Source organism: Triticum aestivum, chromosome 4B, assembly GCF_018294505.1.
Source record: "Triticum aestivum cultivar Chinese Spring chromosome 4B, IWGSC CS RefSeq v2.1, whole genome shotgun sequence".
Lineage (NCBI taxonomy): Eukaryota > Viridiplantae > Streptophyta > Magnoliopsida > Poales > Poaceae > Triticum > Triticum aestivum.
The window spans coordinates 597,435,138-597,450,469 of record NC_057804.1 but is presented as its reverse complement, the minus strand read 5'-3'; positions in this window follow the sequence as shown (position 1 = coordinate 597,450,469).

Here is a 15,332-nt window from a genome sequence, read left to right as displayed (position 1 = left end):
CACTCTTCCAAACCCACTTTCAATATTATTGCAAACATTATTATCAATCTCATATTTATCATGGGGCTTAAATAAATTTTCAAGATCATAAGAAGAATCACCCCAATCATGATCATTGCAACAAGTAGTAGACATAGCAAAATTAGCATCCCCAAGCATAGGATTTTGCATATCATTAACACAATTAAGATTAATGGAATTTATAATAACATCATTGCAATCATGCTTTTCATCCAAGGCACTATCATGAATCACTTCATAAATTTCTTCTTTTAACACTTCATCACAATTTCCGGATTCACAAATTTCAAGCAAAACTTCATAAAGATAATCTAGTGCACACAACTCACTAGCAATTGGTTCATCATAATTGGATCTCTTAAAAAGATTAGCAAGTGGATGAGGATCCATAAACTTTTCATTTCTGAATTTCAATAAATACACAATTATGCCAAGCAAGCAAGCAAACAAGGAAAGTAAGACATAAAGGGCAAACGAAAAGACGAAAGGAAGAAGGACAAATAAAATTGCAAATCTTTTCAAAAATTGTTTTAGAAGTGGGGGAGATAAAAAGGAGAGGCAAATGGTGAATAATGTAATGCAAGAGATGAGAGTTTTATGATGGGTACTTGGTAGGCTTGACGTAGATCTCCCCAGCAATGGCACCAAAAATTCTTCCTGCTACTTCTTGAGCTTGTGTTGGTTTTTCCCTTGAAGAAGAAAGGGTAATGCAGCAAAGTAGAGATAAGTATTTCCTCAGTTAGAGAACTAAGGTATAAATCTAGTAGGAGACAACACACAAATCACCAATACCTGCACAAACAATCAAACAACTTGCACCCAACGCGATAAAGGGGTTGTCAATCCCTTCACGGTCACATGCAAAAGTGAGATCTAATAGTGATAGATGAAACTAAACAAAAGATAAACTAAATATTTTTGGTATTTTTGGTTTATAGGTCGGAATGTAAAAGATAAAAAAATAGTAGATCGGAAACTTATATGAAGGAAAATACACCCAGGGGCCATAGGTTTCACTAGTGTCTTCTCTCAAGATAGCAAATAAAAATAATACGGTGGGTGAACAAATACTGTCGAGCAATTGATAGAAAAGCGCAAAGTTATGACGATATCTAAGGCAATGATTATGAAATATAGGCATCACGTCCGTGTCAAGTAGACAGACTCCTGCATGCATCTACTACTATTACTTCACACATCGACTGACTCTTGTTTGCATCGACGTAGAGAAATAAACTCAAGCAATATGATGTAAACCCCATCTTTTTATCCTCGATGGCAACAATACAATATGTGCCTTGATGCCCCTACTGGCACTGGGAAAGGACACCGCAAGATTGAACCCAAAGCTAAGCACTTCTCCCATTGCAAGAAAAACCAATTTAGTTGGCCAAACTAAACCGATAGTTCGAAGAGAATTACAAAGATATCTAATGATGCATATAAGAATTCAGAAACGATTCAAATAATATCCATATATAAGTTGATCATAAATCCACAATTCATCGGATCTCGACAAACACACCTCAACAGAAGATTACATCGAATAGATCTCCAAGAACATCAAGGAGAACATGGTATTGAGAATCAAAGAGAGAGAGAAAAATCCATCTAGCTACTAGCCATGGACCCGTAGGTCTAAGGTAAACTATTCACGCTTCATTGGAAGGGCAATAGAGTTGATGTAGAAGCCCTCCATGATCGAATCCCCCTTTGGCAGAATGCCAGAAAAGGCCCCTAGATGGGATCTCATGGGAACAGAATGTTGCCGCGGTGGAGAACTATTTTTGTGGATGCTTCTGGTGGTTTGGGGATATATGTGAATATCTAGGACGAAGAATTAGGTCAGGGGAGTCCCAAGGGGCCCACAGGGCAGGGGCGCGCCCTACCCCCCTGGGCGTGCCCTCCCCCCTTGTGGCTGCCTCGTGGCTCTTCCGACTTGATCTCCAAGTCTCCTAGGTGTCTTCTAGTCCAAAAAAACTTCACGAAGCTTTTATTCTGTTTTAACTCCGTTTGGTATTCCTTCTCTGCGAAGCTCAAAAACTAGGAAAAACAGAAATGGGCACTGGGCTCTAGGTTAATAGGTTAGTGCCAAAATGATATAAAATAGCATATTAATGCATATAAAACATCCAAAACAGAAAATATAATAGCATGGAACAATCAAAAATTATAGATAAGTTGGAGACGTATCAAGCATCCCCAAGCTTATTCCTGCTCGTCCTCGAGTAGGTAAATGATAAAAACAAAAAAAATGATGTGGAATACTACCTAACATATTTATCCATGTAATTTTCTTCATTGTGCCATAAAATGTTCAGATCCATAAGATTCAAAACAAAAGTTTAATATTTACATAAAAACGATAATACTTCAAGCATATTAATAAAGCATTCATGTCTTCTCAAAATAACATGGCCAAAGAAAATTATCCCTACAAAATCATATAGTCTAGCTATGCTCCATCTTCATCACACAAAATATTCAAACCATGCACAACCCCGATGACAAGACAAGCAATTGTTTCATACTTTTGGTGTTCTCAAACTTTTCCAACTTTCACGCAATACATGATCGTGAGGCATGGACATAGCACTATAAGTGGAATAGAATATGGTGGTTGTGGAGAAGACAAGACCTTTCTTACATAGTATTTTTCTTACTATACCTGTTGATGTAGCATTATAGATTGTATTGTTACTCTTGCTACCATCAGGATAGATCTGTCCTCTTCCTTGATTTCCCCCTACATATATGAGACAGTCTCACATCAACTAGGCATATCAATGGGCTATGGAGATCCCCATCAATATATATCAATGTGAGTGACTAGGGATTGACATGCAACGGATGCACTAGAGCTATAAGTTTATGAAAGCTCAAAAAGAAACTAAGTGGGTGTGCATCCAACTTGCTTGCTCATGAAGACCTAGGGCATATGAGAAAGCCCATCATTGGAATATACAAGCCAAGTTCTATAATGGAAAATTCCCACCAGTATATGAAAGTGATAAAATAGGAGACTCTCTATCATGAAGATCATGGTGCTACTTTGAAGCACAAGTGTGGAATAGGATAGTAACATTGTCCCTTCTCTCTTTTTCTCTCTTTTTTGTGTGGCCTCTTTGGCCTCTCTTTTTTCTCCCTTTTCTTTATTTTGTCGTCCGGAGTAACAACCCGACTTGTGGGGGAATCATAGTCTCCATCATCCTTTCCTCACATGGGACAATGCTCTAATAATGATGATCATCACACTTTTATTTACTTACAACTAAATAATTGAACTCGATACTTAGAACAAAATATGACTCTATATGAATGCCTCCGGTGGTGTATCGGGATGTGCAATGACTCAAGAGTGACCTGTATGAAAGAATTATGAAAGGTAGCTCTGCCACAAATACGATGTCAACTACATGATCATGCAAAGCAATATGACAATGATGAAGCATGTCATAATAAATGGAACGGTGGAAAGTTGCATGGCAATATATCTCGGAATGGCTATGGAAATGCCATAATAGGTAGGTATGGTGGCTGTTTTGAGGAAGGTATATGGCGGGTGTATGGTACAGGCAAAAGTTGTGCAGTACTAGAGAGGCTAGCAATGGTGGAAGGGTGGGAGTGCATATAATCCATGGACTCAACATTAGTCATAAAGAACTCACATACTTATTGCAAAATCTATTAGTCATCAAAACAAAGTACTATGTGCATGCTCTTAGGGGGATACATTGTTAGGAAAAGACCATCACTCGTCCCCGACCGCCACTCATAAGGAAGACAATCAATAAATAAATCATGCTCTGACTTCATCACATAAGGTTCACCATAGGTGCATGCTACGGGAATCACAAACTTCAACACAAGTATTTCTACAATCCACAATTACTCATTAACATGACTCTAATATCACCATCTCTATATCTCAAAACAATCATAAGGAATCAAACTTCTCATAATATTCAATGCACTTTATATGAAAGTTTTTATTATATCCCTCTTGGATGCCTATCATATTAGGACTAAATTTATAACCAAAGCAAATGACCATGTTGTTTAAAAAGACTCTCAAAATAATATAAGTGAAGCATGAGAGTTCAACAATTTCTATAAAATAAAAACCACTGTTGTGCTCTAAAAAGGTATAAGTGAAGCACTAGAGCAATATTACCTAGCTCAAAAGATATAAGTGAAGCACATAGAGTATTCTAATAAATCACGATTCATGTGTGTCCCTATCAAAAGGTGTGTACAGCAATTATGATTGTGGCAAACTAAAAAGAAAAGACTCAAATCATACAAGACGCTCCAAGCAAAACACATATCTTGTGGTGAATAAAAATATAGCCTCAAGTAAAGTTACCGATAGACGAAGATGAAAGAGGGGACGCCTTCTGGGGAATCCCAAAGCTTAGGCTCTTGGATGTCCTTGAATATTACCTTGGGTGTCGTGGGCATCCCAAGATTAGGATCTTGCCACTACTTATTCCATAATCCATCAAATCCTTACCCAAAACTTGAAAACTTCACAACACAAAACTCAACAGAAAATCTCATAAGCTCTGTTAGTATAAGAAAATAAATCACCACTTTTGGTACTGCTGTGAACTCATTCTTTATTTATATTTGTGTAATATCTAATTTATTTCAACTTTTCCATGGTTCATACCCCCTGATAGTACCCATATATTCATCAAAATAAGCAAACAACACATAGAAAACAAAATCTATCAAAAACAGAACAGTCTGTAGCAATATGGAAACTTCAAATACTTCTGTAACTCCAAAAATTCTGACAAATTAGGACAACCTGGGAAATTTGTGTACCAATCTTGTGCAAAAAGAATCAAATCAAAAGCACTCTTCTGTGAATTATGAATTTTCCTGGGCGCAAAAGTTTCTGTTTTTCAGCAAGATCAAAACAACTATCACCGTAAGCCATCCCAAAGATCTTACTTGGCACAAACACTAACTAAAACACAAAACCACATATAACCAGAGGCTAGATGAATTATTTATTGCAAAACAGCAAGGAAAAATATTGGGTTGTCTCCCAACCAGCGCTTTTCTTTAAAGCCTTTTAGCTAGGCATTGAGATTTCAATGATGCTCACATGAAAGATAAGAATTTAAGCGCAAAGAGAGCATCATACAACATGTGACAAACACATATAAGTCTAGCATACTTCCTATGCATAGGCATTTTATAAGCAAACAAATTATCAAGGCAAGCACAAACTAGCATATGCAAGGAAGAAGAAAGAAATGATAGCAATCTCAACATGAAGAGAGGTAATTTAGTAACATGAAAATTTCTACAACCATATTCTCCTCTCTTATAATAATTACATGTAGGATCATAGGAAAATTCAATAATATAGCAATCACATAACATATTCTCAACACGATCCACATGCATGCGAAGTTGACACTCTTCCAAAATAGTGGGATTAACATTAACTAAAGTCATGACCTCTCAATCCCACTTTTATCAAAAAAATCATAAGATTGAACATTCTCCAAATATGTGGGATCTAAAGTTGAAAGTCTTCCAAAACCAATTTCAATATTAATGAAACATTATTATCAATCTCATATTCATCATGGGGCTTAAATATATTTTCAAGGTCATAAGAAGAATCACCCCAATCATGATCATCACAACAAGTAGTAGACATAGCAAAGTTAGCATCCCGAAGCTTAGGGTTTTGCATATCATTAACACAATTAACATTAATGGAATTTATAATAACATCATTCCAATCATGCTTTTCATCCAAGGCACTATCATGAATCACTTCATAAATTTCTGGATTCACGAATTTCAAGCAAAACTTCATAAAGATAATCTAGTGCACACAACTCACTAGCAATTGGTTCATCATAATTGGGTCTCTTAAAATATTAGCAGGTGGATGAGGATCCATAAACGTTTTGTTTCTGAATTTCAATAAATACACAATTATGCCAAGCAAGCAAGCAAACAAGGCAAGTAAGACATAAAGGGCAAACAAAAAGACGAACGGAAGAAGGGCGAATAAAAAGGAAAATCTTTTCGAAAATCATTTTAGAAGTGGGGGGAGTGGAAAATGAGAGGCAAATGGAGAATAATGTAATGAAAGAGATGAGAGTTTTATGATGGGTACTTGGTAGGCTTGACGTAGATTTCCCCGGCAACGGCGCCAGAAATTCTTCCTGCTACCTGTTGAGCTTGCGTTGGTTTTTCCCTTGAAGAGGAAAGGGTGATGCAACAAAGTATAGATAAGTATTTCCCTCAATTAGAGAACCAAGGTATCAATCCAGTAGGAGACAACGCACAAATCATCAATACCTGCACAAACAATCAAATAACTTGCACCCAAAGCTATAAAGTGGTTGTCAATCCCTTCACGGTCACTTGCAAAAGTGAGATCTGATAGAGATAGATGAAACTAAACAAAAGATAAAGTAAATATTTTTGGTATTTTTGGTTTATAGATCGGAAAGTAAAAGATAGAAAAATTGTAGATCGGATACTTATATGAAGGAAAATAGACCCGGGGACTATAGGTTTCACTAGTGGCTTCTCTCAAGATAGCAAATAATACAGTGAGTGAACAAATTATTGTCGAGCAATTGATAGAAAAGCGCAAAGTTATGACAATATCTAAGGCAATGATTATGAAATATAGGCATCACGTCCATGTCAAGTAGACCGACTCCTGCCTGCATCTACTACTATTACTCCACACATCGACCAACTCCTGCCTGCATCTAGAGTATTAAGTTCATGAAGAATAGAGTAATGCATTAAGTAAGATGACATGATGTAGAGGAATAAACTCAAGCAATATGATGTAAACCCCATCTTTTTATCATCGATGACAACAATACAATATATGCCTTGCTACCCCTACTGTCACTGGGAAAGGACAATGCAAGATTGAACCCAAAGCTAAGCACTTCTCTCATTGCAAGAAAAACCAATCTAGTTGGCCAAACTAAACTGATAGTTCGAAGAGAACTACAAATATATCAAATCATGCATATAAGAATTCAGAGAAGATTCAAATAATATTCATAGATAAGTTGATCATAAATCCACAATTCATCGGATCTCGACAAACACATCGCAAAAGAAGATTACATCAGATAGATCTCCAAGAATGTCGAGGAGAACATGGTATTGAGAATCAAAGAGAGAGAAGAAGCCATCTAGATACTACCTATGGACCCGTAGGTCTAAGGTAAATTACTCAAGCTTCATTGGAAGGGCAATAGAGTTGATGCAGAAGCCCTCCGTGATCGAATCCCCCTCCGGCAGGATGCCAGAAAAGGCCCCTAGATGGGATCTCACGGGAACATCAAAAATTATAGATACGTTGGAGACGTATCAGGGGGTTGGACATGGTCGGACCACTTAAAGGGGGGCCAAGAAAAAGAAATATCTGCTGGTCATGGTCCACAAATTTACTAAGTGGATTAAGGCAAAACCAGTAACTTCAGCTATGTCCGGACCAGTCATCGACTTTATATCCGGCGTGGTCCATCATTACAGTGTCCCTCACAATGGACAATGGATCCAATTTCATAGCCCAGAAGGTAAAGGAGTGGTGCGCTAACATGAGCATTAAGCTCGATTATGCCTTGGTATATCACCCACATACCAATGGGCGGGTCGAATGGGCCAACGACTAATCCTGAGCGGCATTAAACCTCGATTGGTTCGTTCCCTGAAAGAATTCGACAGCCACTGGGTGGAGGAGCTCGGCTCCATATTGTGGGGCCTACGCACCACCCCTAATCGATCAATGGGATGTACGTCGATTTTATGGTGAAAGGAGCAGAAGCAGTCCTCCCCTGTGACCTCATCCATGACGCACCCAGAGTGCGCATGTACGAGAAAAGGAGGCCGATCTAGATCAGTAGGATGACCTGGACGCCCTGGAAGGAGAGCGCAACATAGCTCGGGTCCGTTCTACCTTTTATCAACAACAAGCCCGGTGCTACCAGAGTAGGGAAGTTCGGGCGAAGGCATATAATGTGGGCAATCTCATTTTATGCCTCCCGGATAAGTAGAAGAATAAGCTCTCGCCTAAATGGGAGGGTCCTTTCATAATTGATGAAGTGCTCGCGGGGGGAGCGTATCGCCTCCGCAACCCAAGGGACAATCACCTCGAACCGAACCCATGGAACGCAGCTCGTCTTCGGCGCTTCTACGGCTAGACCATTGTCGTCACCTTCACTAGTCTTTTCTTCTTTTTGTAGTTTTTCTTTATTTTTACTTTTTATATTTTGGCTAGCATTCCCCGGCCCGTGATCGGCTAAACTGAGCTACATTAAGTTGTCCTTAGCACACATCCTCAAATGTACAAACCAGTCATGCCTGGAGGCTCTTTTACGAAGCTGACAAATACAAATTTCGTGCACTCATTTGTATTGGTCATGTTTCACCCTTCCTATATCGTTTTTAGGCCATTATATGCATCAATTTTACTTAAGATTTGGCCAAGCTGGGTTGCCTTGCTCCTATGCTTACCGCATATGTTCCCGATCGTTTGGATAGGGGGTAAAGGAGCACCTCTGTGATTGATACGTCTGGGTTACCAGGGTTGGTACCTTAGATGGGTGAAGCCTAAACCTAGCGTTCTTAAGAACATAATTGGTCAGCCTCAAAGAAGTAAAAATAATTGGTCGTCATCACCAACGTTCGTGGTTGTTCTCCCTAAGTAACCATTCCTTGTATAATACGGGTATACGGTTAAAACCTTTGTGGTTAACATGACAGCCCGGAGAAAGGAACCCATGGAGGAACTATTTTCTTCAGAAGATGTTTCTTACGTTAAAAAGTAATATAAAATAACTCCCCGAGCATGTTTTGTCTGTTTGCACCAAATGACCGGATTGCCTTGTTATCTGAAGTGATTTCTTGATAATCTCGGGTCACATAGTAAGAAACACTCCTCGGCCAATGGTGGGGGAGGGTAGAAGCCAATGGCCGGTTAAGACAACGTTTACAACATGGTTGGAGAATATTTGACGTAAATTACATAGATACATAGAATCAAACACCATGTTCCTGGTCAAGATTATCTATTATGGTATCCAGGGTGCAGTCTTCTTGGGAGATCCGAGAAGCTGGCATCACTTGGTCATACACCAGATGAAGTTGCACTTCCTGCTCGTCCGGCCCTACCGGCCCAACTCGAGCAGAATGCTCTCAGTCGAGCTTTGTAAAGCCGGTTTTCACCATTGCCATGCCTCCCGTGCTCCTTCTTGATAGGCGGACATCTTCCATAACTCAAAACGGTGCCGAGCTCCTTTAAAATGGTTTGCTGGCTCGGCCATCCCTTCTGGAGGCATCTCGTTCGGCCATAATGCCTTGACCATGCTCTTCGTAGCTTTTCAAGCTCGCTCATGCATGATGGACAGTTCCTTTAGCAGGTTCCCTTCGAATGAGCTGGCCTCTTCCTCGGGACGCCTGGTAAGGAGACCTAACAATAGAAGTGGCATGTTTATTACATTTGTATAATACACATAATCTACGTGTTCCCAAACTAGATTTTACTCACTGAACATGCCACCTTTAAATCTCTAGTTCTCCTCTGGTCCTCTGCCAGTTGAATTTTTAAACTCTCAATTTCTTCGTCTTGTCGCTGGTTTCCCGCTTTCAGCTAGTTCTTTTCCTCATGACTTCAGGTCAGTACCCGGCGACTGGCTTCGTGCTGTGATTTTGCATACCTTTGAGATTCTTTGGCAGCGCCTAGATCCTTATGCAACTAACTTATGGGCTCGGCTTCTATAAGGAAATCTTTCATTAGAAAATGGTGCCCCAAGCAATTATGTATGTTAAATCTTTTACTCACCATGTGCTTCCCTGGTGAACTTCTTGACCTTCTCCAGTTCAGCTTACACAGATGCCAACTGGGTTTGGTTTAGCTCAAGGTCCTCGGACAACTTTTTGTTTTGTTTCCTCAACATCTGCACCGCATTACAGCAGTATACACATTCAGACCCTTAACTTGGCCATCCCACCCAAATTAAGGCTCGGGGGCCTACTGGGTTGGGATTTGTGTTCAGTTCTCAAAACTACTCACATACCTGCAGGTGGGTCGACAGAAGGTTGGCGGCTCCCTCAAGTCCTGCTTGGGCGAATCCAACATATGGATCCACCGAACTAAGAGCAGTAAACTCCTGTTCGGAAAACGTAAAGTGACACAGTGACTCCTTCCGTCGTCGGTGATTCATCACACTTTCGACTTCGGAGTTGGTGTCTGAGACATCCTAGGAATCCCCTGGGAGTTGTTCTATGGCAAGAACCTCCATGTTGGCATTGGCCCAAGCCGAAGACCTTGATTTGGGGTTACCCCTGGCACCTCTTTAACGTCCTCGGATGAAGGTGGCTCTAAGTGTCTCCTACAGGTCTCAAGCAAAGTTTACGAGTGCTTGCCACGGCTATAATGCTGACGAACTGCGAGTGGAATACATTACCTCTTGAGCATGCGCGCAGTTGCTGTAATTCCCGCAGCTGTCGCGCGTTTGGAGGTTGTATGGTCATTCAGCACTGATGCAGTCGGCGTCGCTCTCGCCGGTGTTCGGCCTGTGGTGCGACGGCCCTTGGGAGTAGAAGTCAGCCTACTCGGAACGACAGGAGGCGATCGCCCTTTTCGGGTAGAGGCCTTTTTGTTACGTATAGCGGAGGAGGGCACTGTCCCAGGGTGGTCGGCCAAAAGTGCCACTTTCGAGCCGTAGAGACTCTCCTGGTAAAAGACCCCGTCCTCGAAATCGACCGACGTTTCTGGACCATCTTGAAATCACGGGTCGTCATCACGGGAATAGCTCTCCGGTTGAGGAGAAGGGCAGCTGACTGTTTCGATCCAGCGCCTCCATTTCTGTTCGGAAAGTTAGAAGACCGATTAGACAAAAAATGGACATAATGTCTCAACTAGAAAAGTGTATATGAACTCACCCATTCAATGGGATTATACACTACAAAAATAGACACATATGTGACATTTTGGGCCGAACGAATTTTTTTCTGTCATGCTTATGACACTTCTGTCGGATTCTGGGCTCCGCAGACCCAAAAAAGGTTCGAACTCATGGGCGTGTGCGAAGAACTCAACCTCTCTGGTCGATCGACTTGCTGCTCTCACGACATAGCTCGATGAACGGGAAGGAAATGGACACGGCAGTTTACCCAGGTTCGGGCCACCTTGCGGTGTAAAACCCTGCTCCTGCTTTGTGGTGGATTAGCCTCGCGGGGGTTGAGGATGAACTAGTACAAGAGGAAGAACAGCCTCAGGAGGTGTGTTCTTGTGATGAGCTAAAGGGGTTCGGCCTCGGGGGGTCCGATCAAGAACTCAATCCCCTCTATGGTGGTGGCTAGGCTATATTTATAGTGGCCTTGGTCCTCTTCCCCCAAAACTTAGGCAGGAAGGGATCCCAAAATGGCCAATTTTGAAAGGGGATAAGTAGTACATTTGATCCCAACGAAAGGTTGTATTCGCCTGCAAATCTTCTGATCATGACATCGTGGTGGGCTCGACGATGACATCCATCATGCCGTTCTGGCGGTCCTAGTCTTGTTGCACGCAAACGGCAACCTTTGGTTGATTCCTTGGGACTCCGCACCTGCGCTTGCCTCCTTAGCACCAAAGAGGAAACCTATCGATCTGCGCCCGCTGGCGTGCGCCTGGCCTTGGTCGTCATGGCTGGCGTCACCTCAGCCTCATGAGGTAAGTGCTTTCATAGAAATCTCCGCTCCTCAGGAGGCCGCCTCGGGAGGCTGCTCCTTCAGGAGGTCATGATGTCGTCCGCCTCATGAGGCTTGGCTCCTCGCGAGGGTCTTGTCTTGTTGATGTTGAAGATGGGTCGTACCAGGCCACCGATGAAGCCACGCCATGGGCCGCAGGCAGGCAACTCTGGGTACCCTGGTTCCTAGAACGCCGACAGTAGACCCCGGGCCCCAGGCGCGCTCGCACTTAGCTTCAAGGCGAAGCCGAAGGGCAAGTGTAGAACATCGCGGGCCCCAATCGCATGTGGACCGAGTCGACGTGTGGCGCTTGATAAGGCGTGGGCGCCTCCGCTTTGCCATGCTGCCTTGGCAACCAAACAACTTGACAACTGCCTGCTGCATGCAGAGGAAGCCATCATTACTCAAGATTGTGGAAGGCCGACGACTGACCTCCCTTCAGCTATAACTGGGGGAGCGGGCGGAGCCCCCTGCCCATCTTCGTCTTCTCTCCCCTTGCTCCTCCTTCTTCTCGCTCCATCACCTCAATAGAGCATCCATGGCGCCGACGAGGAGGTTCTCCGCCGCGGAGAAGGGAAAGGCCCCCAAGGAGGGACCAGACTCACCTCCGCCCAAGTGAGGCCGCGGGCGCCCCCGCAAGTATGTTCTGACGCCGGTCGCGGCTCCCCGCGGGCGTGGGCGTCCTCTCTCCAAGGCTAGCGCTGCCTCCGGCGGTCTTGGGGGCGCGTCGTCCTGCGGTGGAAGCCGCCGCGAGGAGGTGAGGCGCTCAGTGTACATCTGGCCGCCACGGCCGTGGTCCCACTCAGCCGATGCTCCCTCGGATTTTGTGGTGTGGGCGGAGAGGCCAGCAAGCGCCTATCTCTGGCTTCTGTGCTTCTTCGCGAGCACGCTGTTGGCCTGGGTCCTAGTGGCTTCTGGCTTCAAGTCGATGGTTGTTGCAGCAAGGCCTCTTGGGTGGAGGCCAAGGTCACGGCCGTCGGCAATGTGTTCCTGAACTGCGGGTGGTAGTCATTTGCCCGCACACAGGACCTGTGCGGGAGGTGCACCCTCCACTTCAGGTACGATAGCGTCACGACCCTCTACGTGAGGATCTTCGGGGGGGACGGCCCCCGTGTAGGGTGGTTCCCGAAGAGCGACAACAACGACGACGGTGATGATGACGGCGGACGGAGGGGCGGCAGCATCGTCAGTGATGAGCTCGCCCTTGGCAATGGTTGTGTCACCTCCAGTGGCGGCGGCTCTTCCTCCGCGGAAATCTCAAGCGGCGGCGACTCCGATGAGCCGTTGTGTCACTGGGCCCGGACCAGGAGGGGACACGAGTCGCGCCGCCGCCACGCCCGGATGAAGCGGGAGGAGGACTCCGGGTGAGCCTGACCGCTTCTATGGCCGGCCTCAGGAGCTGCCATCATCGCGTACTTGCTTTTGTTTCTTTCTTTCTGCTGCAAAAAAAGAAGTAGGAGGCCCTACTAGGGCCTGTAATGGACTATGCCGCTTGCTCTGTTATGTTATTGTTTCTATCTACCTCCTGATATCCATGTTGCCATTGATTGTGATCGGGATAACTTAGCTTAGGGTTCCTGTGATGAACTTCCGTGCTGCGGGAGCACTCCTTGCCGAGAGGTGACTCGGGGTCGCCAGGCCTCAGGGGGGTCCTTGCAGCTGTAGGACTAGAAAAACCACGAAGGCGCAGTGCCCACGAGCTCGTTTGAGAGCATCGCCTGAGGACGGATACGCCACAAGGCCAGAGACTTTGGCGAGGTGTGTCCACACACCTGCCCAGCCCCCACGCGCGGGATGCACGAGCCCGCCGCTCCTCCTGAGGCAAGGCCTGGGAGAACGAACAAGGCAAGGAGAAGAAAAATCCCAACCCTCAAAAAGAGACACCAAAACTCCAAATTTCATTCGAGAAGTTGGAAACCAAATACAGAAAGCAAGCAAAAGAACAGCCCCGTCCGGCGCCTATTCCTAATAAATAAATGCAAGTAGATTTACATTATTTTTGTATTTCTAGGGGGAATGTTCAGGCAAACTTACGATGCTGACAAGCTGGTTAGGTGCCGAGTTGGATTAGACATCACAGGTTTCAGTTTAAGAATTGGGAAGAGGTTAAGAACCTAGTGGAATCCACTATGAGGGGAAGTGCTGAAGTGAAGAAAAGCCCCAATTTTGGAGAGGATTGCATAATTGGAGAGTAGTCTTCTCACTAGAGCGGAGCTAAGTGCTGCCACTAGGACGTGGGAGGGAGCCCTCGTGAGGCCCAAGGGCGACACTCAGGAGACTCCGGGGCGTGTACAGGCCCACTCATTATTACGTGAGGGTGTCACGAGTGGAGACCTTCACAGACGCGGAGCCTTCTTTACGGGTAGAACTTTTGGAGGTGCTGGATGTTCCAGGCATTCTAGATGGGGACCCCGTGCTACGTCTCCAGGCGCGCGGCGCCAGGCCTCGAGACATGGGCGATCCTGAATACGCCCTCCCACATGGGGGAGAGCTTGTGAACCCATCCCTAGATAGCACCCACCTCAGGACGAGGTCACCTGCCTCGAGGGTCCTGGAATGGATGTTGCGGTAGTGGTACCGCCACAGTGCCTGCTGGTACCTCGCAGCTCAGAGCGAGGCTTGGCGGCGGCATTCCTCCCCCAACATGAGGTCCATCCCCCGCGAGGCATCCTGACGCGCATGTCGAATGCCAGGACCCACGGGGAGTGACACCTGACCTCATGAGGAGGACCGCCTCGGCTCCGTAGACGAGGAAGAACGGGTCTCGCCTGTAGGCTTGGTCGTGGTGGTGCGGATGGACCACAACACGGACGGGGGTTCGTCGAGCCAGCCCCTGCCGCAGGCCTCGAGCTTTTTCTTGAAGCTCCTTGTCTTGAGGCCCCTCAAGACCTCCCCGTTGGCGCGCTCGGCCTGGCCATTGCTCCACGGGTGCGCCACCGAAGCATAACATATCTGGGTCCCAAGGTTAGCACAATATGTTTTAAAGAGGTTGCTCATGAAATGGGAGCCGTTGTCGGTGATGATGCGGTTGGGCACCCCGAAGCGTCTTACAAGGCCCTTGATGAGCTTTACCATAGAGCCGGTCGGGATGGTGCGGACAACTTCCACCTCCGCCCACTTGGTGAACTTGTCGATGGCGATGTAGAGGAAGTGTAGCACCCGGGCGCTCAAGGAAACGGGGCCAAGATGACCAACCCCCAGACCGCAAACGGCCACGAGAGCGGGATGGTATGGAGGCCCTGAGTGGACTGGTGGATCTGCTTAGCATGGAATTGACAGGCTTCACAAGATCTTACCAATTCAGCAGTGTCGTTGAGCGTTGTAGGCCAATAGAATCCGCTGGGGAACGCCTTGCCCACAAGGGTGCATGATGAGGAGTGATGCCCGCAATCCCTACCATGTATGTCGGCCAGCAGCTCGCACCCCTGCTCCTTGCAGATGCATCACAGGGAGACGTTGTTCGGGCACCTCCGGTAGAGCTCGCCGTCCTGAATGCAGTATGTGGTGGCCTATCGGGCCAACCGCTCTGCATCTTCTTCCTTCTCCGGCAGGGTGCCCTAAAGCAGGTATGCCTT